The 23,416-nt window shown below is 46.3% G+C and overlaps 1 long non-coding RNA gene across 1 annotated transcript; it reads left to right on the top strand.

Annotated features, from left to right (window-relative positions):
• Window positions 1-497: 497 nt before the first annotated feature.
• Window positions 498-5,064, top strand: LOC140700960 (uncharacterized). Its single transcript, XR_012079725.1, has 2 exons — window positions 498-940; window positions 4,695-5,064. It is a non-coding gene; the product is annotated as an uncharacterized lncRNA (long non-coding RNA).
• Window positions 5,065-23,416: the final 18,352 nt, after the last annotated feature.

Genomic DNA, 23,416 nt, shown 5'->3' with positions numbered 1-23,416 from the left:
CTGTGGTTTTCGACCAGCTAAAATGTCACAGGCTCAGAGTAAATTCTGGGAGTTGATACACCCCGCGGTTACTGTTACCATAGCAACTGCCTCCCTGTAACCATGTGTACAGACAGATCACAGCAGATAAGACAAGTCCAAGGAGGTGAATGATAGGGAACCAGCACAGGATTCCAGCAGGCCCCCAGAGTACAGAAATGTGTCCCAGAATTCTAGCATATACCCTTGGCTTCTCAAATGTTCCCGAGAATTCTGAAACAGTGCCCAGAGTTCTGGAACAAGCCTAGAATTCTGAAATCTGTCCTCGAATTCCAGAATATTTTCCCCAAGCTCCAGAACTCTCTAGACATCCAAGAACACCCTCCATTTCTGGCAACCAGGGCACACTCTCCAGGCAGCAGCCCCAAACTCTTAAGCAGGCCCCTCAGTAGACCAGGCCCTTAAGTTCTTATTCCTTTTCTGTCTGAACTGGGAGGACTGTGGGGAGCTCAGGGCTCGTGTTGGAGAACAGGGTCAGGGGACGATCTGTGCGGTTGAGAAGATGAACTTGTCCTCATAGCTTGGGAAATTCAGACCATCACAGACATGCCCATCACATGCCAAACGTCAACCAAAGGGGGCTCCCCCGGCCTGACACTTCCACTGCATTCCACGGCATGCCTTGTTCTCTGCAGTGGGGATAAGTCTATACTGAGTCCTTCCCATGACCATTAGCACATTAATCCTGGGGCCTGCGGGGAGGGATTCAAACTGGAGGGCTGCCTCAAAGGCTCCTCTTTGCCCAGGAAGCCAGAGGTGGGGAGCAGCGGAGCTGAGAAGCCTTAGTCTCCCAGCTTGGGATGGGGGAGGGGCTATCCACCAGCCCAGCCCTCCCCTACCTTCCCTGCCAACACAGTCATCTAGGACGATTCCTGGACCAGAGCATCATCCCCATATGCTGGTAGGAAACTTCAGACTATCTTAGCCGGTTCCCTCTTCCTTTCCCTCCACACGAACTCACTGTCAGATCGGCTCCACTCTTAGCTCCCTTTCTCTCTCAAATCGGAACCCTCTCCCCATTCCTACTGCTGTGGCCCAGGCCTCATCTTCTCTCAGCCTCCTCCTCAGTCCCCCTGCCTCCATTTCTGCCCTTTCCCTTTTATAGCCCACAGACGAGGCCCTGATGGTTCCACTGTCCTGTTCAAAGCTTCAGTACCGACTCCCACACGTTACAAATCAAGCACAAGCATTTCACCTTAGCATTCAAGGCCCTGCGAGCTGTCCGCCTCCAACATTTCCCATTTAATCTCCCCCCACCCCCGCCAACCTGGTTGGCTCACGGTTGTCTGTCTGGAGAAGGCTCCCATCCTCCATTCCATCCCCAGTCCCAAGCCTCTACTTCTCTTCTTCCTCATCAAAGGTCCTTTGCTCCAGCTCTGAATCTCCAAACCAGTTTAAGGGCCACCTCCCTAGAGATAACTGAAACCAGCCCTCACCTTGCACTTCTCTGAAACCCAGCACGTCTTGGCTGTACCACGTTTTCAGAGTTGGCTATGGATTGTCAGAACTGCTAGGAGATTCTGAGAGAGAACCAAGGACAAGCGCTTTCCAAAGTGGGCTTTGCGGCACCCCAGTGCGGGGCAGGGAGGGACCTCAAAGACTGTGGGAGGATGGAGGTCCAGCCAGTGCGGCACACAGCCCTCCACACCTGCCCCACCCAGAGCAGCCTCATCTTTACCTGTTTTAGATAAGCATTCATTTATTCATTCATCCATCCATCAGGTATTTATTGTCCATTCACTGGGTTTGCTGCTTTGAATAGAGTGGTGAAGAAAAAGGCCAAGTTATTCTCGTGAAAATTTTAAGCTAGAGGGGAAAAGAGACCACAATTAACGAATAAAGACACAAGAAAACAGCAAGGAGTGATAAGTGCTGAGGACACACAAAAGGGGGTGGGGTACAGAATGACTTGGGGCAGGGGTGCAGGACGTCGTTAGACGGCTGGTTAGTGAAGGCTCTCTGAGGGAGTGATGTCTGAGCTGACTCCCAAATGACAAGAGAAGGACTAGCTGTGCACAGATTGTTCTAGGGGAAGGGTATTCATGCAAAAACGAAAAGTCAGTTCAAAGGTCCTGAGGCAGAAACAAACCCACCATTTAAAAAAAAAAAACACCAAAACATCAAGGGAGTAATAACCAAGGTCCAGAGCCACCCAAGGGGAGATCTCCATCGCCTATTCCCCTTGGGGAAATTGGGTTTTACTGCTTAAAAAAATATAAAATCCACTTACCTAGTCTAATCGGGCCACTTCACAGACATCCGGTGTGTCCAGGGATTGCCTTAGGTCAAATTGAGAGTTGGTGGCAGGACTGGGACAAACACTCAGGTCTCAGGACACTGCCCCAGGCACCATCTGTCACCCCTCGTGAGCAGTGCAGCCTCTCCCCTCAGCCTCAGCTTCTCCCAGCCCCTCGGCCCACCCCGCTCCCTGCCCCTGCCCGGCCCCAGCCTGCACACAGGTGAGCAGCACGAATGAGGTAATGTCTCCCAGGCCAGCCGAGCTCCAGGGAGCAAGCAACCGGCCAAACAAAGGCTTTATTGGATTTGTTAAACACGCACCCTGTGGCCAAGGGCCTCCTGGCACCAGACGGCATCACAGAGGGAAAAAAGAAAAGCAGAGGATGGAATTAAAAGGCATTTCATTTCCAGAGCCAAGGCCGACACTCGCAGAAGAACGCGTCGCTCCCTGTTTGCTTTCCTCCCCACCCTCTGCCCACGTCCCCAGGTCTCTGTCAGTGATGCAGCCCCCCTGGCCAGGGTCACAGCTCACACGGTGACGCAGGACCTCCTGAGCCACCATCTTGAGGCCCCCAGCCCAGGAATCAAGGGTCCAAAAGGGATTCTGGGGAGGGAAGGACACGAGGGAAGTGTCTGGGAGATCATTTAGTCCATCCCACTGTCTCGGGGCTTGACTGCCTCCAGCACAGAAGAGAACAAGCCCCAAACTCAGAGAGAAAGTTCAGGCAAAGGCAGGGAGAACCGTGGAAGCCAGGTAGCCTGGGGCCCCCTCCCCACCTCTGCAGCCTTGGGCAAGTCACTGACCCTCAGTGTGCCTCAGTTTCCCCGGCTGTGAAAGAGAGGAAATGACCTTTGGGAGGCTGATATGAGATATTTTGGTATAAAGCTCCCGTGTGTAGTGGGTACCAAACACATACCATTTTTTAAAAGGTGCCTGGAGCCCCAGTTTTCCACGGGACCTCCACAGGGTGAGAGAGGTGGAGTCTCCGTGTTTTCTACTCCCCACTCACGCCTCCAGACTCTCCAGTTCCCCCAGAGTCTCCAGTCAGAGCAAACTATTTGTGCATAAATACATTAAATTGTGTAACACTTTCAAGGCTTCCCCTGAAGAGTATCACCTGATTTCTCTCTGTTCCTTCCTTTAAAATCAGTCAGTCCACCAAGATATTTGTCTGTAAACAGATGCTGTTCCCCCACCAAAACTGCATTCAGGGTTGGGGATAGAGACGGGAAGGGTCTGTGGAAACTGACAAGCACCATAAGGAAATGAGATTACAGTTTGTAGATTACTGTAGAGGAGACCTTGTCACTGTCAGCTCTTTTTGATGTTTTTTTTTCAACAAACATGTATTGAACATTTAGAGTGTGCCAGGCAATGTAGTAAATACATGTTGTTCATAAGAGCAAACAATATAGACCCACCTTCTTTCCCCTTGGAGCTTACATGTCAGGGCAGAGGGAATAGATAGTTAAGTAGATTCGTTAAGTAGATCTGTCAAATGATCCAGTTCAAAGGGTGCTAATCAATGAATCAGTGTCAGTCTGTAGGAGGTCTCTGAAGGTGTACCACGGGAGTCTGCCTTTGGACCAACTCATCAAGGATGAGAGAGCTTGGATTCAAGCAAGCTCAGGGAACTCAGGCACAGATGTTTACAAAGCAGCGAGCTCTGTATCAGGTCCTGTTCTAGGCACTGGAGACATAGCCCTAAACAAGACAGACCAAAATCTTTTGTCCTCAAGGGACTTATATTCTAGTTGAGGGAGACAGATAATCAACCAATCAATAAGTAAAATAAAAAGAATGTCAGATGCTGATAAGTGCTATGGAAAAAAATAAAGTGGAGGGCTAGAGCGTGCTGGGGTGGGGGGGGGGGGGTGTTGAATTTTAAAGATGACCAGGGAAGGCCTCACTGAGATAACATTTCAGCAACAGCCTGAAGGAGGCAAATCAGGCAAACCACCTGGGTGGCACAGAGCATTCTGAACAATGGGGAAGTATGTACAAAGGCCCTGGGGTAGGAATGCCTGGCATGTTCATGGAGCAGCAAGGAGGCAAGTATGGCTGGACAGAACAGAGTGACTGAGGGGTGTAGGGTAGTAGATAAGGTCAGTGGGGAAACAAAAAGAGGCCATTGCAGGAATCCAGGTGACCAAGGAGAGTGCTTAGATCAGAGCAGACACAATGAGTCCTGGTTAAGACATGGGCTCTGGAACCAAGTTGCCGGGATCCAGACTTACCAGCTACATAACCTTGCACGGGTTACTTTAACTCTCTGTGCCCCAGTTTCCTCATCTTAAGACAGACCTAGTCAGAATATCTTCCTCTTGGAATAGCTGTAGTGAGTTCAGTGAGTGAACACTCATAACAATGTTTGGTTTGTATTAAGCACTTAAATGTCAGCTTTTTACCTTTACAGGAGAGAAGCCTGCAAACACCATCTCAACCAAGTAGTCAAGGTGAACATCACCACATGGGGGTCGTTTCCCCCGATATGACGTGACGAGAAGGGTACCTCACCTCTGTGGTCTGCTTTCCAAAAACCCATAACCCCAATCTCGTCATGAGAAGAACATCAGACGAACCCAAGTTAAGGGACCGTCTGCAGAATCCCTGGTCGTTACTTCTCAACACTCTCAAGGTCATAAAAACCAAGGAAAGACTGAGAAAGTGTCACAGACCAGACGACACCCAGGACTACATGCCATGTGGGATCCTGGATAGGGTCCTGGAATAGGAGGAGGAAAAAAACTGGTGAAACCCACATAAAACCTAGAGTTGAGTTAATAGTCACGTACCAATGTTGGTCTCTTGGTTTTTACAAGTACACCACGGTCGTGTAAGATGCTCACAACAGGGGAAACAAGGTGAGTGGGCGGAGATATTAGCGAATATTAAACTCCCCCCAGGGACTGACTGGTATCTTTATATTATTCACTCAACAAATATGTAAAGGAGCAACACGCCAACTCTGCTTATTCTGCCGGATCCCAAGGGGAGGAACAAAAAGTAGAAAGCAGGAGTTCCCTAACAATCCGAGCTATTCATCCCTGAAAAGGCGCTTCCCCAGCATGGGAAGGGCTTGAACAGAGGCTGCAGAACCCTTTGCCTTGCAGACCAGATTCTACCATCCGAAGAGGTGGCTGCAAATGACCCTGGACGGCTCTAGTCCCGACCAGAATATCTGAATCTTTGGTGGATCTCCAAGGCTGAACCCAACCCCCAGGTGGGTTGGCCCCAGCTCACCCTTTCCCTTCCTGTCCCTGATAAACAGCTGCCGCTGACAGAGGCCAGCTGTTCAAACCCATCCACCCATCCACGCATCACCACATGTCAGCACTGTCAGTCATTCAACAAGCTCTTGCTCAGTATGGCAGAGGGCCTCTGACACAGTTCATTAGACAGCCCTCGGAGGGATCAGATCCCAGCTGTGCCACGTCCAGCTGTGTGACCATGGCTGGGCCTCTTAACCTCTCTGAGCCCGTTTCCTCATCCCGAAATAGGGAAAACAGTATAGCACCCACTTCAGGATTGGTATGCTTGTCAAAAGATAACAATATGAAATCAAACCATCGTGCTGGGTGCCTTAGACTTATACAGTGATGTATGTCAATTATTCATCAATAACACTGAGAAAAAAGATAACTATAATACTTATGCTTATGTGCCAAGCATTGCTCTGGTCACAAAAGGGGCACATAGCAGAACAGACCCCATATCTCAAGGCTCCAAAGACGAATCATACAATCTTCTCCCCAAAAGTTTAAGGACCCTGACTTTAGCTGCAGTTGATGACTTAACCAAAGAAGACTGGCATTTGAAATCTTCATGCCTTGACTAAACTCTTTTTGACTCTTTAAAAACACAATTCAAATACAGACATCCTCAAATCCCCAAGGCAGCCCCCCTACCCCGATCAGCCCTCTTCTTCTCCCTCACATCCCTGCCCGACACCCCTGCCTGACTTTGTCCCTGCAGCATCCCTGGTCCTGTGGGCATCCCAGGCCCTGCTCTTCATCCAAGGTCCACTGTCCTGCTGGTACACCAAGGGTGGCCTCAGTTGCCCCACTAATGACTGTCTCCAGTTTGGCCAGCAAGTGAGGATATGATGTGTCAAAGCCAGGATGTTTGGAGGCCAACGACCAAGTGCAGAGAGGCCAATCTCTAAATGGCAGAGGGCCAAGCTGGTGGGCCAGGAACTCAGCCAACCGCCCTGAGCACCAGAAAGAAGTCAGGTGGAGGCACCAGGTGTTGGGGGTAGGAGCGCAGAGTGAGTGGGCCGGGGCCAGAGAGGCCTGGCTCATGAGAGAAGCAATTTCTAATAGTACACCTAGTCCCTACCAGGCACTGTCAGTTGCTCCTTTAGTGTCTCCCCGGCTGCAGGCCTTTTGCACTGGGCTCTTGGGACACTGAGCCAAATGAGACCCAGCCCCCGTCCCCAAAGAGTTCACAGTTGAGGATGGACAGAACGTGGCAGCCAATTATAAGAAATCGGGTATTCACCCTGATGGAAGGATGCACACAGCCCCGAGGCAGCAGGCAAGGAGCAGCTGATCTGCCCTGGGCAGCCCCGGGGGGCTTCCACGAGGGAGCATCTTCTCTCAAGGAACTGCCCATCCAGCAGGGAGATGCCCACAAACACAGGCAGCCTGGGGCCACGCTCTGTTCTAACTTCTTGCCCCAGGACGAGAAACTGGGTCTTAGCCTTATCCCCCCAACTTTGTGTTGGGCCTGCCTTAGCAGCATGCTGTAGAGCCAGGGCTTTGAAGTCAGACAGGCTGGGACCAAACCCCCCCTCTGCCACTTTCTAGCTATTAAATATTAATATCCACAGCAGCAATAATAATTCATGAATGGATAAATGGATTAAGGGGTGAATGGATGAAGGGAAAGGCTGCAGAGGAGTTCCTTACATCTCTTCCCCGGAATAAGGTCAATCCCAGAGTCAGGGCTGGGGCCAAGCATTCATTTATTCTTGCAGGCAACATGTATTTGCTGAGGACCTGTTATATGCCAGGCAATGTTCGAGGTGCTGGCCATATAGCAGTGAACACCATAAGCCAAAATCCCTGCCTTCAAGACCATCCATCCTAGAGAAGGGATATAAGCTATAAATAACTAAACAAGAAATATAAATATGTCCAATCTCAAGAGTTGCTATAGAGAAAGATAAAGTGGGGTAACAAAGATGGAGAGGGCCCAGGGAGGAAGAGGGACTTACTTTTAAGCAGAAGGCTCCCAGGTGACCTGAAGGAAGTGAGAGAGGGAGCCCTGCAGGTATCTGGCAGAACGCTCCAGGCAAAGGGAGGAGCCAGGGAGGGAGCTGGCTTGTGTGCTGTGAGATGGCCAGGCAGCCAGTGTGACTGAGAAGGGGCTTGTGTGGGACTTGATCATGCAGGCTCTTGTTAACCTTATTGGGATCTGGGTTCATATTCAGAGTGAAATGGGAGCCACAGAAGAGCTTTAGGAAGAAGAGGGACAGGACATGACAGATGAAAAGGCTGCCATGTGGAGAGCAGACTGCAAGGGGTGCAAAGACAGAAAGGGGGAGGCCAGAGAGGAGGTTCTCGCAGTGTCTGCAGTAAATTCTGGATGTATGTTGAAGGTAAAGTTCATAAGATTTGCTGAGAGATTGGATGTGGGGTATAGGATAAAGAGAGGAGTCAAGGATGGCTCCAAAGTTGGGACATCAGCAGCTGGAAGCGTCAGGTCTCCATTTACTGTGATGGAGAAGGCAACGAGAAGAGAGGACACCCATGTAAAGATGGCCGACTGGACACACAAAACACTTTGGTTCTCCCCATCTCTCGGATGCTAAATCAATAGTAAAGGGATTTCTTTAAATGTTTGAAGGTATGAGCCCAGAAGGATGGGGAGAATGGGAGAGGAAACATCAGGAAACAAAATTTCAGGATCTGGACAACTGAGGAAAATGGATCAGGAATAAAAATCCCCAAAGACTCTGGAAGTTGGGGTAAAGGACAGTTCAGATGAAGAGGATTATTTGAGAGGCTGTTTTTAGAAGCTGTAATCACAGAGCAGACACCACTAGACAGGGGACACCGGGCACGGTGCATGGGATGGTACTCTACTGATGACAGGGAGATTCAGGGAATGTGAGCAAGCTGGATGTCAAGACCCCAATCAGCTCCCACCACTGTGCTTTCAGGACACTGGCAGCCAGACTTACACCCTCTAGGCAGACTCTTAGAAGAGCTTTCTCAGAGGAACTTGATGAACTAAAGAGAAAACCTAGAGAAACCCTAGAGATACCAATATCGGAGATTTTTCAACCGAACATCCCTGCCAGTTCACCCTGCAAAGAAGCCCACAGCCCACAAGATGTACCCATGTACTCAGAGCTTTCAGTCAGCTTCTACTTTTCTATTGTAAAATATGCACAGATAACTGGAGTTTACTAGAATAAGAAGAATGCCTCTAACTTAATGAAAGATAAAAATAAGACAAACAGAAAAGACCAACTTGAAGGTAACAGAGAATAGCAAGGGGAAAAAAAAACCTGTCTTAGTATCATCAAAGAGATAACATAAGAAATGCACAGGTAAAATTATAGTAGGATTCACCTTTTTTAAAAAGAGACAGAGCACAAAATTTAAAAACTTTTAAAAACTTAAAATATAATGGCAGAAATTAAAAAGCAAAACTTGAAAGATAAGGTTTAGTTTTTCTAGAGTGATAGATAAGGAGAATAGGAGAGAAAAAGAAAGAAGGCCACAGGACTTGTCCAAGAGTTCCATTTTCAAATAATAGTTCTAGAAAGAACAGAAAAAAAATGGGGGTGGGGGGAGCAGAGGATCATCAATAAGATAACTTAAGAAAATTGCACAGATCTGAAGAACAGCTTTCTAGATTTCAAGGACTCACAGAGGGTCCAGTACAATAAATAAAAGTCGACCCAGACCAAGGCACATTGCTGTGAAATGTCACTGTTCTGGGAACTAAGAAAAGATTCTCTGAACTTCCAAATTGAAAAAAGAAGGAATGAGAACAGCTTCCTTCTCTTCACAGCAATACTGGAAGCCAGAAAACAATAGAGCAAGGCCTTCAAATTTTCTGTAGGAAAAATAATTTCCAACTTGGAATTCTATACCTAGACTAACAGCCAGTCAAAGATGAGACATTTTCAGATGTGCAATATCTCAAAAAAAAAAAATCATCTCATATACGTTTTCTCAGGAACTACTGGAGGATGCACTCCACCAAAACAAAGGAATAAACCAAGAAAGAGGAAGAATTAGGATTCAGGAAGCTGAGAGAGACAGAGAAATCCTCCAGCTGATAATGATGGATCCCAGGATGACACCTGTATACCAGGTGTCAAAAGTGACCCATCTAACCTGAAGCAGACTGGAAGGCTCTAGAAGATTTCTTCAGGAAGATGAAATTAATTTTTTTAAAAAACCTGATGCATTCAAATGTCTTGGAGAAGAGTCACACTATTGATCAACACTTTGGGGTTCACTTAGTTAAAAGTATAAACAAACAAAAATACTTTTTGAAAAGGCAATTAGGGGAAACAAAAACTTGCACAGAAAAGGAAAGAGTCACAGCATTATTGGGAGGATAGGGGAATGGGAAGAGCAAGGTAAGGATGGGGAAGAGAGCAAAGAGAGCTAAACTCTTATCTTCCTTAGTGTAAAGTCAAATACCTAGGGTTCTACTTCTGGCATAGGAATGAGAGAAGTCTGCAGACTTGTTCCCCAGTGAAACTGCTAAAAATTATTTAAAGTCTCTGGAACAATTTTAAGTCTTTAGAAATGGTCTTAAGGGCATACAGCAAATGAAGAAACATTAATTCAAGTAAACCTAATAAAACTCTATAAGAACAGCAAAAGTTTATGCCATTTGAACTACAATCTACTTCCTGCCTTTCCCCTCCCAGGCCAGCATTATGAAACTCTACTCCAGTTGGGTACAGCCAATAGCACAGGGATCTGTCCCCTTAGCTCCCAGTTGGAGGCCTGCAGTATCTTCCCAGGAAGGGCAGGATATCAGTGTTTCTCATCCTATCCCAACTCACTGTTGCAAAGGCTAAGTTTCAGGGGAATATAGCAGACATATGGAGGCTCCCTTCTTCTTCCTAGTGCCCACTAGTGGAATGGAGGAGCTACCTTGGAAGTGGAACACTGAGAAACACTGGGACCTCAATTACCCTCATCCTGGCTCATTCATAAAGCAGATATTCCATGCCAGGAGTGGCAAGCTGAAAAAAACCAAAGGCTACAGCTACTCCATCAAATGCCCAGCTCCTAAAGCAAGGATGTCACTCAGAGAGAAGGGTACCATTGTCTCCACCCCCAGATCCAGAGTCCTGGCTTGGAGATCTTACACAAGGGTAGAGACAGACCATAGAAGAGAGAGCTCCAATACTTGTCTCAAAAGAACTGACTTCATTTGCAACAGTTTGGGGAGATTTGGGGAAAGCCTAAGGATGCTTTCAAACACAATAGAGATTGTAGCAAAAAAGACTAAAAGGGGACTGGTACACTCACCTGAGACACAGGCTAAACCATAAACTGACTAGTTCACCAGGAACAATCAGGGGAGACAGATAAGAAGAGCCCTCCTGGGGTCAGAACAAATCTTAAACAATGACCTCAAAAACTATACCCACAAAGGAGGCCAAAATTGCTACATTATTTTAAAAGTCCAATTTCCAAAAAAAAAAAATTACTAGACTTGCATAGAAATAAGAAAGTTAGATTCACACGAGAAAAAAAAGAGCAAGCAACAGGCACTGTATGTGAGGGTGACTAGATGTCAGATTTAACAAAGAACTCAAAGTAGCTATTATAAATATTATCAAAGATCTAAAAACCATTCTTAAATAAGTAAAGGGAGGTTTGATAATGATGTCTTACTGAATAGAGAACATAAATTAATAGAAGAGAGTTTAATGGAAATTTTAGAGCTGAAAAGTACAATAATTGAAACGAAAATTTCACTAGACAAGCTCAGCAGTAGCTATGAACTGTCAGAAGAAATAATTAGCAAACCTGAAGACAGATTGAAAGAGATTATGCAATTCAAAAGAAAAGACAGAAAAAAGAATGAAAGCAAATGAAGAGCTTCAGAGAAGTAGGGAACACCACTAAGTGCACCAATATATGCATAATGGGAGTATCAGAAGGAGAGGAGACACATAAATGAGTAGAAAGAAATAATGACTAAAATTTCCCAAAGTTGATTAAAAACTTTAATTTACAGATTTAAGAAGCTCAAAAAACTCCAAATAGGATAAATGCAAAGTAGCAAAAATGCTGAAAGTCAAGTATATGAAGGAAATCTCCAAAACAGCAAGAGAAAAATGAACCATCACTTGCAAAAGAATCCAGTAAGATTCACTTCTCATCAGACACAATGGGGACCAGAATCACTGGGATAATGTATTCAATATGCTTAAAGAAAAAAAAAACCTGCCATCCAAGAATCCCATACCCATAAAAACCATCTTTCAAAGAAGAAGGAGAAATAAAGATATTCCCAGTATTACTCTGATACCAAAACCAAACAAAGACATCACACAAAAACAGAAAACTACAGCCCAGTATCTCTTATGCATATGGCATCAAAATCCTCAACAAAATGCAAGCAAAGCAAAGCCAGCAATGTATAAAAAGAAGCATACACCATGCCAAGTGGGATTTACTCAGGAATGCAAGGTTGGTATAACATCTGAAAATTAATTAATGTAATACATCATATCAATAAATTTTTTAAATCACATAATCATTTAGAGGGCATTGTGCTAAGTGAAATGAGTCAGAGAAAGAGAAATACTGTATAATATCACTTATATGTAGAATCTAAAAAAAAAAAAACAAGTGAATATAACAAAAAAAACAGACTCACAGAGAACAAACCAGTGGTTATCCATGGGAAGAGGAAATGGAAGAGGGGCAATATAGAGGTAGGAGATTAAGAGGTATAAACTATTATGTATAAAATAAGCTACAAGGATCTATTGTACAACACAGGGGATATAGACATTATTTTATAGTAACTGTAAATGGAGTATAACCTTTTAAAATTGTGAATCACTAAATTGTACATCTGTAACTTATATAATATTGTACATCAACTATCTTCAATTTAAAAAGAGCAATGATGTTGAAGATGCAAAAAAAAAAAAACCCACACGATCATTTCAATAAACACAGAAAAGGTATTTGACAAAATCCAACAGTCTTTTATGATTAAAAAAAAATTCAGAAAACTAGGAATAGAAGGAAATTTCTTCAACCTGATGAAGGGCATCTGTTAAAAACCCACAGTTAACATCATACTTAATGGTGAAATACTGGAAGTCTTTCCCCTAAGATCAGAAACAAGACAAGACTATCTGTTCTCATCACTTCTTTTCAGCATTGTACTGGAAGGTCTAGCCAGGGTAATTAGTCAAGAAGGAAGGAAGGAAGGGAGGGAGGGAGGAAGGGAGGGAAGGAGGGAGGAGAAAGGAAAGGAGGGAGGGAAGAGAGAGAGGGAGGGAGGAAGAAAGGAAGAAGCAAAATACCTCTATTCGCAGATGACATGAACATGTATAAAGAAAATCCTAAGGAATTCATTAAAACTATTATAACTAACAAGTTCAGCAAGGTCGCAGGAGACAAGGTGAATATACAAAAAGCAATTGTAACAAACTACTATATATAAAATAGATAAACAACAAGGTCCTACTGTATAGCACAGGGAACTATATTCAGTATCTTGTAATAACCTATAATGAAAAAGAATATATACATGTATAACTGAATTACTATTCTGTACACCAGAAACTAACACAACATTGTAAATCAACTACACTTCAATTTTTAAAAAATCAACTGTATTTTATATACTTGCAACAAACAATCCAAAATTAAAATTAAGAAAACAGTTCCATTGTCATTAGCATTGGAAAGAATAAAATACTTAGGAATAAATTTAACAAAAGGAGTGCAAAACTTATCATCTGAAAACTACAAGACATTTTTGGAAAGAATAGAGAAGACTTAAATAAATCTCAAGATGTCCTATGTTCACAGATCATAAAATTTAATATTGTTAAGATGGCTGGCATTATTCCCCAAACTGATCTGTAGACTCAGTGCCATGCCTATCAGAATCCCAGTAGCATTTCTTGTAGAAATGGAAAATCCAGTCCTAAAATTCATGTGGAATTGCGAGAGACCTCAAATAACCAACGATCTTGAAAAAGAAGAATGAAGTTGGAGGAATTACACCTTCCAATTTCAAAATGTACTGCAAAGCTACAAGAATTGAAACAGTGTGATATTGGCATAGGATAGACATATATGTTAATGGAATGGAATTGAGAGTCCAGAAATAAACTCATACCTCTATGGTCAATTGATTTTTAACAAGAGTACCAAGACCATTCAAGGGGGAAAGAATAATCTCATCAATGAATGCATGCTGGGACAACTGGATAGCCACGTGCAAAAGAATGAAGTTTGGCTCATACCTCACATCATACACAAAAAAATTTAACCAAAAACGGATCCGAGATCTAAAGGTAAGAGCCAAAATTATAAAACTGTTAGAAGTAAACATTGGAGTAAATCTTCACGACCTTGGATTTGGCAAAAGATTCCTAGATGTGACAGCAAAAGCACACGCAACAAAAGGAAAAAAACAGGTAAATTGGACTTCATCTAAATTAAAAAAATTTGTGCTCCAAAGGACACTATCAAGAAAGTGAAAAGAAAAACCATGGAATGGGAGAAAAGCTTTGTAAACTATATGTCTGATAAGAGACTTGATTTAGAATACATAAAGAATTCATATAACCCCATAATAAAAAGCTAAGTAATCCAAATTAAAAGTGGGCAAAGGATCTGAATACATATTTCTCCAAAGAAGATATACAAATATCCAAAAATATATGAAAATATAATCAACATAATCAGCAGTCATGGAAATGCAGATAGAAACTACAACGTGATACCATTTTAAACCCTCTAGAATGTCTATAATCAAAGAGTCAGATAATAACAAGCGTTGGCAAGGATACGGAAAAAATGGAAACCTCGAACATTGCTAGTAAAAATGTAAAATGGTACACCTTGCTGTGGAAAACAACCTGGCTGTCCATCAAAAGTCTAAACACGAAGTTACCCTATGACCCAGCAATTCTACTCCTATGTATAATACACCCAAGAGAAATGAAAACAAATGTCTACACAAAAACTTGTATACAAATGTTCATAATAGCATTATTCATAATAGTCAAAAGCTGAAAACAACACAAATGTTCATCCACTGATGAATGGATAAACAAAATGCAGTGTATCTATCCACTGGAATATTATTCAGCTATGAAAACGGAACAAAGGCCTGAGATATGTCCTACAACATAGGTGAACCCTGAAACTATTAGGCTAAGTGAAGGAAGCCAGTCACCAAAGACCACATACTGTATGACTCATTTATATGAAATGCCCAGAATAGGCAAATATATAGAGACAGAAAGTAGGATGGTGTTGCTCAGAGCTTGGGGCAATGGGGCAATTGGATTCACACTTTAAATTAGGTAAATTACTTGATATGTGAGTTATACCTCAAAACTGTTACCCCTCAAAAAAATCAAATGACTAGCAAAAAAAAGGGGGGAAATTCAAGAAGCAGTGATTCAAGTATATTGTTTAGAAATACAAATAGAAATACTAAAATAATCATCAAAAAGAAGTCAAAGTGTTTGCCTCTCTGGGTGAGGAATTGGTGTGAAGTCAGGGGACCATTGATTTTTATAATAAATCTTGTAGAGTTGTTTAGATTCTTTCAAATGTGTGCTTATATAACTTGGATGAAAACTAAAATTTCTAGATTTCAAACCGCTGGTCTGGAGGCCTATACCAGCCCACTGCAGAGCTTGGAAGAGAAAGAGGTGGGGAGGGGAGGGGAGGGGTAGGGAAGAAAGCCGACCAGATACCTTAGATTCTATCTTACAGAATTGAAAGCTTGTGCATTTGGCCAAGGGCCAGGGTCTGGCCCCAAAGTAAAGAAGCAAGTGGGGACACAGCATTGTTCCAAGGCTGCGGACATGGCGGGACCCTGCCCACTGCCTTGCAGAGCTGAGCCTCTGTCCCAAGGGACAATCCTTCAGAGACTGCAATGGTCTAAAGGAAACAGGGCCGTTGCCAGGGAAACCATCAATGTCTGTCCGGGCTGGCGCTGACCCAGAATCCCCTGGCGTTTACTGAACACCTACTGTGTACTAGGCACCTCTACAGATGTCCTCTTGGAATCCTTCCAAGAACCCTAAGAGGCAGGTGGGTTTATCCTCATGTTCCAGATGAGGAAAGCAAGGCTCAAGGGGGTTTTGCAGCTTATCTGACATCACAAAGCTAAAAAGAGCCAGGTTTATGTCCCAGGTCTGGCCGTCCCCAAGTCTAGTTCCCCTTGCCTACAGCACTTTCCAGGGCTGGGGGCAAGGCAGGGAAGGAGTCTGAGAAAGGGCAGCCCTTTCCTCACAGGGCAACTGAGGCTACATTTGAGCCCAGTTTACTCCAAGATTCTCCATTTTCGCTTCTGAGTGGATCACAATAAAAAGTTCAAATTAATCATGAAATGATGAAGGCTCTAACTCAAGAGGGATAGCAAGTTTGGGCACTGGAGCTGGGAATGATGGCTTAAAACAGGCTGGCCCAGCCCCACTCCCCTAGTCTCACCCCCACTTCCCGCTCATCACTCGACAGCTCAGCCATCACTGCTCACTTTTATGTGGGGTCACCCAGATGCGGACGAGGACTCTAGGGCACTCTTGGGCCTCTGATGCCAGTTAGAGCTGCTCCACATCAAAGCCCTGGGAGAAAGAGCTGCATCAACTTTCTAATCTGGAAGAGACCTTAGGATCATTTAGTCAGTCCATTATCCTTATTGTACAAGTTGGAGACAACACCTTCAAAGAAAAAGGGACTAGCTCAGGTCACACAGCAAGTGAGTAGCAAGGCCAGCTCTCTAACCAGAGCACTACCCCTGATGCCTTCCCAGCCTGCTGCCTCCCCTGCCGTTGGTGCCAGTGCCCTCCTGCCACCCACAGCAACACCCCAGCCTGGACATCTGCTCCCCCTCGTCAGACATGCTCTCGTATTACTTTCTCCTCTTACACTCAGTCTCAGGGCCAGGAAAGATGCTACTAATTTTCACTAAAGAGTGCCTGATAGGCATGCACCTCTCCCAATCTTTATATTGTAAAAAACCTTAGAACCCTTCTCCCTCTTCTCTCAACGCTCCACACAATACTCAGCTTGAATTATTATCACTCCAATGACAACTGGGGAAAGCAGTGGGTCCACATACATGATCAGCAGTTAGGAGGACAGGTTTGGATTCAGACAGATTCGGGGTCTAATTCTGACATTCGGTAACTATGTGATCTTGGGAAAGTCACAAATTTTCTGAGCTCCCATTGGAGTGCTTACTACGCCTCCGTTTCTGTATGTTTCTGTCTAATCCTCACAACCGAGGTGGGCTCCGTTGCCCCCATTTAACGAAAGAGGAACCAGTAAGTTGGAGAGGTGATGTGACTTCCCCAGGTCACCCCACACGGCAGGAGGTTAGAGGGCTGGGATGGAAACCCAGGCTCCCTCCTTCCAGGTCCCAAGGAAGCACCCTCTCCCCTCCAACACCCCCTCCCCTGACAGTTGTTAGGGGGAGGTCTTTGTGACATCCTCTGCCCTTGGGGACAGCCCAGATCTGCCCCTGGGTCCAAAGAGGCTAGAATCAGCCCAGTTCTACCGAGGACACAGTTGCTGTGGGGCCTTCTCCGCCGGCCCCACCCACCCCATCGAGGCGCCCACAGCCAGTCCTAGGCTGATAAACCAGGGGCGACCGTGGCGCCTCAGCGCCCTCTAGCGGTGGCAGGAAAGAGCGTCTACGGAGAGAGGAAGAGGGACGGGAGGGCAGGCAGAGGGGGAGAGGGAGGGATGGGGAGAAAGTTGGAGCAGAGAAAGGGGTTGGACAAGAGCAACAGGAGACTGGCAGGGCATTTTGTCCCAGGCTCCGGAGTCCCTCTTTCTCCCCTTCCAGCGTTCCCTCTGCCAGCTGCCTCTCTGGGTTTCTGCCCTCCAGCTCAGCCTAGGCCCTGGGGGCCTCAGAGGGACACCCCTGCCCCAGAGAATCACTGAAACATCATCGGAAACCTTCTCTCCCACCAAACTGGGACAGTACGTCTGTCTCCTGGGATAGAGCTGCTAAGGCTCCCCTCCCCAGCTAACAAGGGGCCAAGAAGGAGTTCCTTCCCTCCCCTCCCCTCTCCTCCCTCTTCCCTCCCCCATCAGGGACAGTCGGGCCGCAGGAGACCCCCCTCAATCACAGGGTTCCATGCCTCAGATCCGCCCCAGCCCTTACCACTCCCTCCCCTCCCCCCACCCAGCCGCCCCAAAATCCCGGCAGCTGCAGTTGCCTTGGTAACAGCACCCCCCACCTGCCCAGCCCTTGCACATAAATAAACTGCCACCCAGGGAACTGGATGGAGCTGCTGGAAGAGGCCGAATGTGCAGAGCCAACTCATTTCCCGCTCCTCTCACTTCGGGATAATTAGTGCAAATTAAATTTCACACCCCTTCCCTAGCAGAGAGAGCTCCCTGGGAATGGATACCCACGATTCATGGGAGAACATACTTCCAACGTCTCTTCACAACGTACAAACGTGAGAGAACATTTCTTGGCTACGAGTTCTCAACAATTCCCCAAAGTCGAGCTCAGACACACACAGCCGCGCTGGTGGACCGTAAGGGTGGAACTCTGGGAAATGGGAGACGGCAGTCCAATCTCCAGTCTGGCACCCTTCACCCAGGCTTTCCTCATCTGTAAAACCAGAGGGATGGGCCAAATCGCCAGAGAAGGGAAACCCTTGAATCATCAGGGCCTCAAACACATCCATGTCCATATGCCTGCCCCCAGGCTGCTTCCTCCTGCCACCTGAGTGGTCACACAGCGTCCCTAGCTCACAAGGGCTCCCCCGTGCTTGGTCTAAAGCTCTGTCTGCTGTCTGATTTTTGCACAAGGGGCCTGCGTCTCATTTTGCACTGAATCCTGCAAATTATACAGCCTCTCCTCCCTGCACTCTTATTTACACATGTGAAGCATCTGGATAAGCAAACAAGCACAACACACCTGGATGCAGATACGAATAGTACCTTCTGCGGACCAGAGGCTCTTTTAAGTGCTTTCTGTACCCTAACCTCATATGCCCCTCACCAAAGCCCTGTGAGGCCAGTTCATACAGTGCTTCCTGAACCTTAACGTGCTCAGGGCTGGGGGTCCTGTTGCAGGATCCGAGTCAGCAGGTCTAGGGTAGGGCATTTCTGGCAGACTCCCAGGGGAGGCCGATGCATTGGATCCCAAGACCTCATTTTGAGAAGCAAGGGCATAGTAAAGGCTATTGGTGCTCTGGTCCCCCAGCTGCTGTAATACACAGCATTATTTGCATGCATAATGGCATTCCCACACATATTAGTGGATGTCAATTCATTGTAACGTCTCCTCACACACGTGCACCTACCCCTGGCATCTGCATCCCAAAAGATGCAGGTGTGCAAACTCATTCATTCAGTCAGTGAGGAAATGAATTATTGCACATGGGTTTGGGCATCTTTCCATCAAATCTCAGTTCAGACATCACGCCATCCTGGAACTTTCCATGTCTCGCTGAGGTTAGGTCTGGAGCCCCATCTCTCAGCTCCCTCAGTCCTGACCCGTGTTTACAGGTCTGTCTCCCCTGCTGATCTGAGAGCTCCTCTAGGGCAGGAGACCTGGTCTGATTTGTCACCGTAACCACACGTAACCGTAACCATAACCACACGGCCTGGTCCCTAGTCAGCGCTCAATGCATCTTTATTGAACTGAATTTAATTCAGAGCTGTCATTTACTAGTCATGTGACCTCTGATGACTTCTCTGAACTTCTTTTTCCTCATCTTCCAGGAAGATGGCTCTGTCGGGATCTGTAGTAGGTGAACACAGTTCAGTCTTAAGGAAGGCACTAGGGAGGATTTCTTAAAGGAAAGGAAGAGACATTGGGCTGAAATCTGAGGGAAGATCAGTATTTAGCCAGGGGAAGAGGGAAAAGGAGAGTTCCAGGCAGAGGGAATAGCATGTGCAAAGGCTCAGAGGTAAGGAAATTTGGCTCTTTCAAGGAGAAACCTGTTCAAAGGAGAAACTCGTGTGTCTGGAGTGCAGTGGGGACAATTCCCCATGAAGAGGCCAGAGAGATGCTGAGGGGCCACAGTTTAGATTTTATCTTGAAGGCAATGAAGAGCCATTGAAAATTTTAGTGATGACCTCTTATATGAGTTTTTCAAAGAGCCCTCAGACTGCTATGAAGTGGTCAGATCAAGGGCTGGATGGGAGTGAGAATGAGAATGTGAGACCATTTAAAAGACTGTTGCCAGCAGCCAGGTGCCAGATGACGATAACTCAGACTAGAGCGGAGTCAGTAGAACCAGAGAGAAGTGGATTGTTTAGAGATACTTAGAAGGTAGAATTAAGTGCCTAGCAACAGCTTGGATGTAAAAACTCAGGGAGAAGGGAGAGCTGGCTAGACACCGCAGACCTCAGATCCCCCCCCCCCACCCATCCCCGCTAGAAGCTGGGGAGCCACTCCCTCTACCTGCCTCTGAACTGCTTTCTTTGTCTTCCCCAACCACAACCCACCTCACATGTGCTCACAGCCAACACAGGCACCGGGATGTTCTCGCAGCCTCTCTGGTGCCTCAGGGCCTTAGAAGTCTCGTCCCTTCCAGCCTCTTCTCCAGGCAGAGCTCCACCACAGCACTCAACACAAGGATGCCGGCAGACATTCTGCTCTGTCCACACTGATCTGAGTGGCCACCAGGCACCAGCTGTCCAGAAAGAGCCCTGAACTGACAGTCCCTCTCTCACTCTCCCACTCACTTGCTCTGTGACCTTGAGCAAGTCACTCTTTCTCTCTGGGCTCCAACTGTTTCTCCATCTATCAGTGAGAGGCTGGGGTGCTGATTCCTAAGGGTCTGGGCATCAGAGTACCAAATCTCCTGAGCTATCGTGATTGGTTCCAGGGTGGGCACGTGACCCAAGCTGAATCAATGAAAGTCCATCCTGGGACTTTGGTGGAAACTATTGTACAAAAGCATTTCACTTCCTGCTGAGGTTGCTAGCTGGCAGCATGTGTGCCTGAAGATGCCAGGCCCCCATCCCTCGGAAAAGGGTTTGTCTGCAAACTAAGTCAATACTTATCCCTGAGGGCATGGTTCAAGCACCTGGATCCAGCCATGCCTGAAATCAGTTACATGGACCAATAAATTCCCTCTTTTGCCTAAGCCGGTCTGAATTGCACTTCTGGTGCTTGTCTCCAACGGAGTCTTGACCTATATAAGTCTTTCAACTCATACGTGCTATAATATTCAGTGCTTTCTCCTGTGATTCATGTGAGATGCCTTCCCTGCCCTCATCTGATTCTTCTTATCCTCGTATCTTGGAATGTAGCTGAAGTGCCTCCTCCTCCTCCTTCAGTAATCCTTCCCTGACCACCCTGGTCCAGGCTGCTCCTTGTGTTCCTGGCATTTCCCAAAATATGTTTCGCTAAATGCTAATCCTTCGAAAATCTCACTTAATAAAAAGGATTGTATGATCAAACAAGCTTGGGAAACACTGCATGCTGTATCTTCCTTTGAGGGGATTCACTGCCATGAGCCTATTAAGAATTCTGAGAAGTTCTAACGTAAAGAAACCAATTCACTTTGTTCAGTCCAGTGTTCCACGAACTTACGTCCTCATGGAGCAGTTTCTTTTTTCATGGGCTACCTAACAACATCCTGCAGGACAATGTTCCAGGGTCTCCCTGGACAAACGCTACCTTTTCCTCAGCTTCCATTGAGTTACTCTTTGTTCCCTGCAGGGGCCTTTGCAGATCTAGTGCTTATGAAATGCCCCCTGCGTGTCAGGCCCAGAACAGGTGGCTGGGAATGCATGGATGAGTCAGTCACATCCCAGCCTGGAAGGAACCTGCAGGCCAAGGGACTGGCATGTGTTTCTGCGTGAGTCCAACCCGGGCTCACTAATGTTGTGTGACCTTAAGAAAGTCACTCTCCCCGTGTAGGCTCCAATTTTTCCAGGATGGGATGCCATGGTCCCTAGGATCTGGCCAATCAGAGCACCAAACCCCTTAGACTGCGAAGTTCCAAGGTGGTCACATGACCTGAGTTGAGCCAATGAGAGTCCACCCTGGGGGTTCCCGAGGCCCTTCAGAAAGTCAGTTGCCACCTGCGATCATATGGCAAATGTGAGTTCGAGAGCATGAGTGCATTTTTGGTGGGCAAGAAGGTACATAGCTTTCAATACATTCTCTAAAGTCTCCATATCCCAAAGGAGGTCTATAAATGCTGGCAGTAATGAAAATTCAGTAACAGGAAAGTTAGGGTAAGGAACTTAAGACCTTGTATGAAAGGGTAGGGAGACCAAGGCTCTGAGTGAGTGAACGTATTCAAGCCTCCATGAATGCTTTTATGTCACTGAGCTGACATGGTTTTGATCTCTGATGAATTCCAGTGACACCACTTTAATAGCTGTGTGTCCTCAGGCAAGTCACTTAACTTCTCTGTACCTCAGTTTCTTCATGTTATAATGAGGATACGTCCAGGTCTGATCTCATAGGGGGAGGATTAAATGAGATCATATAGGTGAAATTCTTTATCCAGGAATGGACACAGGATAAATGTTAAATAAAGGTTAGCTAGTACCATAATAGTATAGTGAGAATCCAATGGAAAGATAGCCCTTAATGAAGAGAATGGCAGTGAACTTCTGCAGGTTTTCCCTGAGTCGCAAGAGGGACCTCCACACTCCATTTCCTTCTCCCTTTCCTGCCCACCAAAACCTTTGCAGGCTTCCCACCCAATGAGTGTCCCCAAGGTGCCTGTCACTTCCCCTTACCTTGGGACCAATCAAAGCCAGAGTTCACAGTCCATTCTGATGCTCAGGGCTTCTTCGGCTCTGTGCCTCGGACCTGGGTCTCATACTCCTCATAGCTTGGGGTAGGCAGCTTCTGAGGTGGCTTCTGATGACGCCCACCTCCTGGTACTCATTTCCTTGTGTAATCCCCTCCCCTTAAGTGTGTGTTAGGGGTACGGTTAGGGTGACCTAGTGACTTGCTTCTAACAAGTAAAATAGTACAAAAAATGTTAGAACGTCACTTTTTAAATTAGGCGACAAAAGACTCTGGCTTCTGTGTTGCTGGCTCTGCTGAAGCCGGCCACCATGTTGTGAGCTAACCAAAGGAGAGACCCACATGGCAAGGAACTGAGGGCCACCTTTGATCGACAGAGAACGAAGAACTGAGGACCTCAATCCAACAGCCATCAGGAACTGAATTCTGCCAAGAGAAGTGAGCTTGGAAGCAGCTCCTTTCTCAGTGAAGCTTTGAGCTGAATCAGCCTAAGCTGGCATTTTTATTGCAATTTCATGAGGGTCCCTGAGCCAGGGGACCCAGCAAAGCGCCCCTGATTCCTCACCCACAGAAAATGTGATACTAAATGTTATTGTGGAAAGCCACCAAGTTTGGGGGCAGTTTGTTACACAGTAATAGATCACTAATACACAAAAGGAGGTGGGATTTTTTTTTTTGGCTCCCTTAGCTGAGAAGTCCAGGAGTAGAGTTTGTTTCAGGTCTAGCTGGATCCAAATGCTCAAATGTCAACAGAAATCTGTCTTGGGTTTCCATGAGAACAGAACCTGAGACAAGGATCTGGGTGCAGGTGGTTTATTTGCAAGGGAATTGCAGGAAGCAAGAATGAGAGAGAGAGAGAGGAGATTGAGACAAGGAAGGAGGAAATGGTGATTAAGGGTGTGTTTTCCAATTTGCTGCCATAAGCAACAAAGGCTGGACTCCTTTGGAACCTCTGAGAAGCCTGCTGCCTCCCAATACTGTCCTTCTAAGCACAGCAGCCCGGGCATTCATTCCCAGCTCCTCACTGCATCAGCTGAAGGAAGCCCTGAGGGTGTCAACTTCCCTGAACACCAGCGCTGCACCTAGGCTGCGGCTCCATCGCTCCTCAGCTCCAGAGATGCTTGAGGTGGACCCTGGCAGCTGTGCCTGGGATCAGCGTAAGATGATGCAAGATTCCAAAACATTTGCTGTCTC

The sequence above is a fragment of the Vicugna pacos genome, chromosome 13 (genome assembly GCF_048564905.1).
Source record: "Vicugna pacos chromosome 13, VicPac4, whole genome shotgun sequence".
NCBI lineage: Eukaryota > Metazoa > Chordata > Mammalia > Artiodactyla > Camelidae > Vicugna > Vicugna pacos.
The sequence above is the reverse complement of the archived record's forward strand: the minus strand, read 5'-3'. Positions and strand labels throughout refer to the sequence as shown.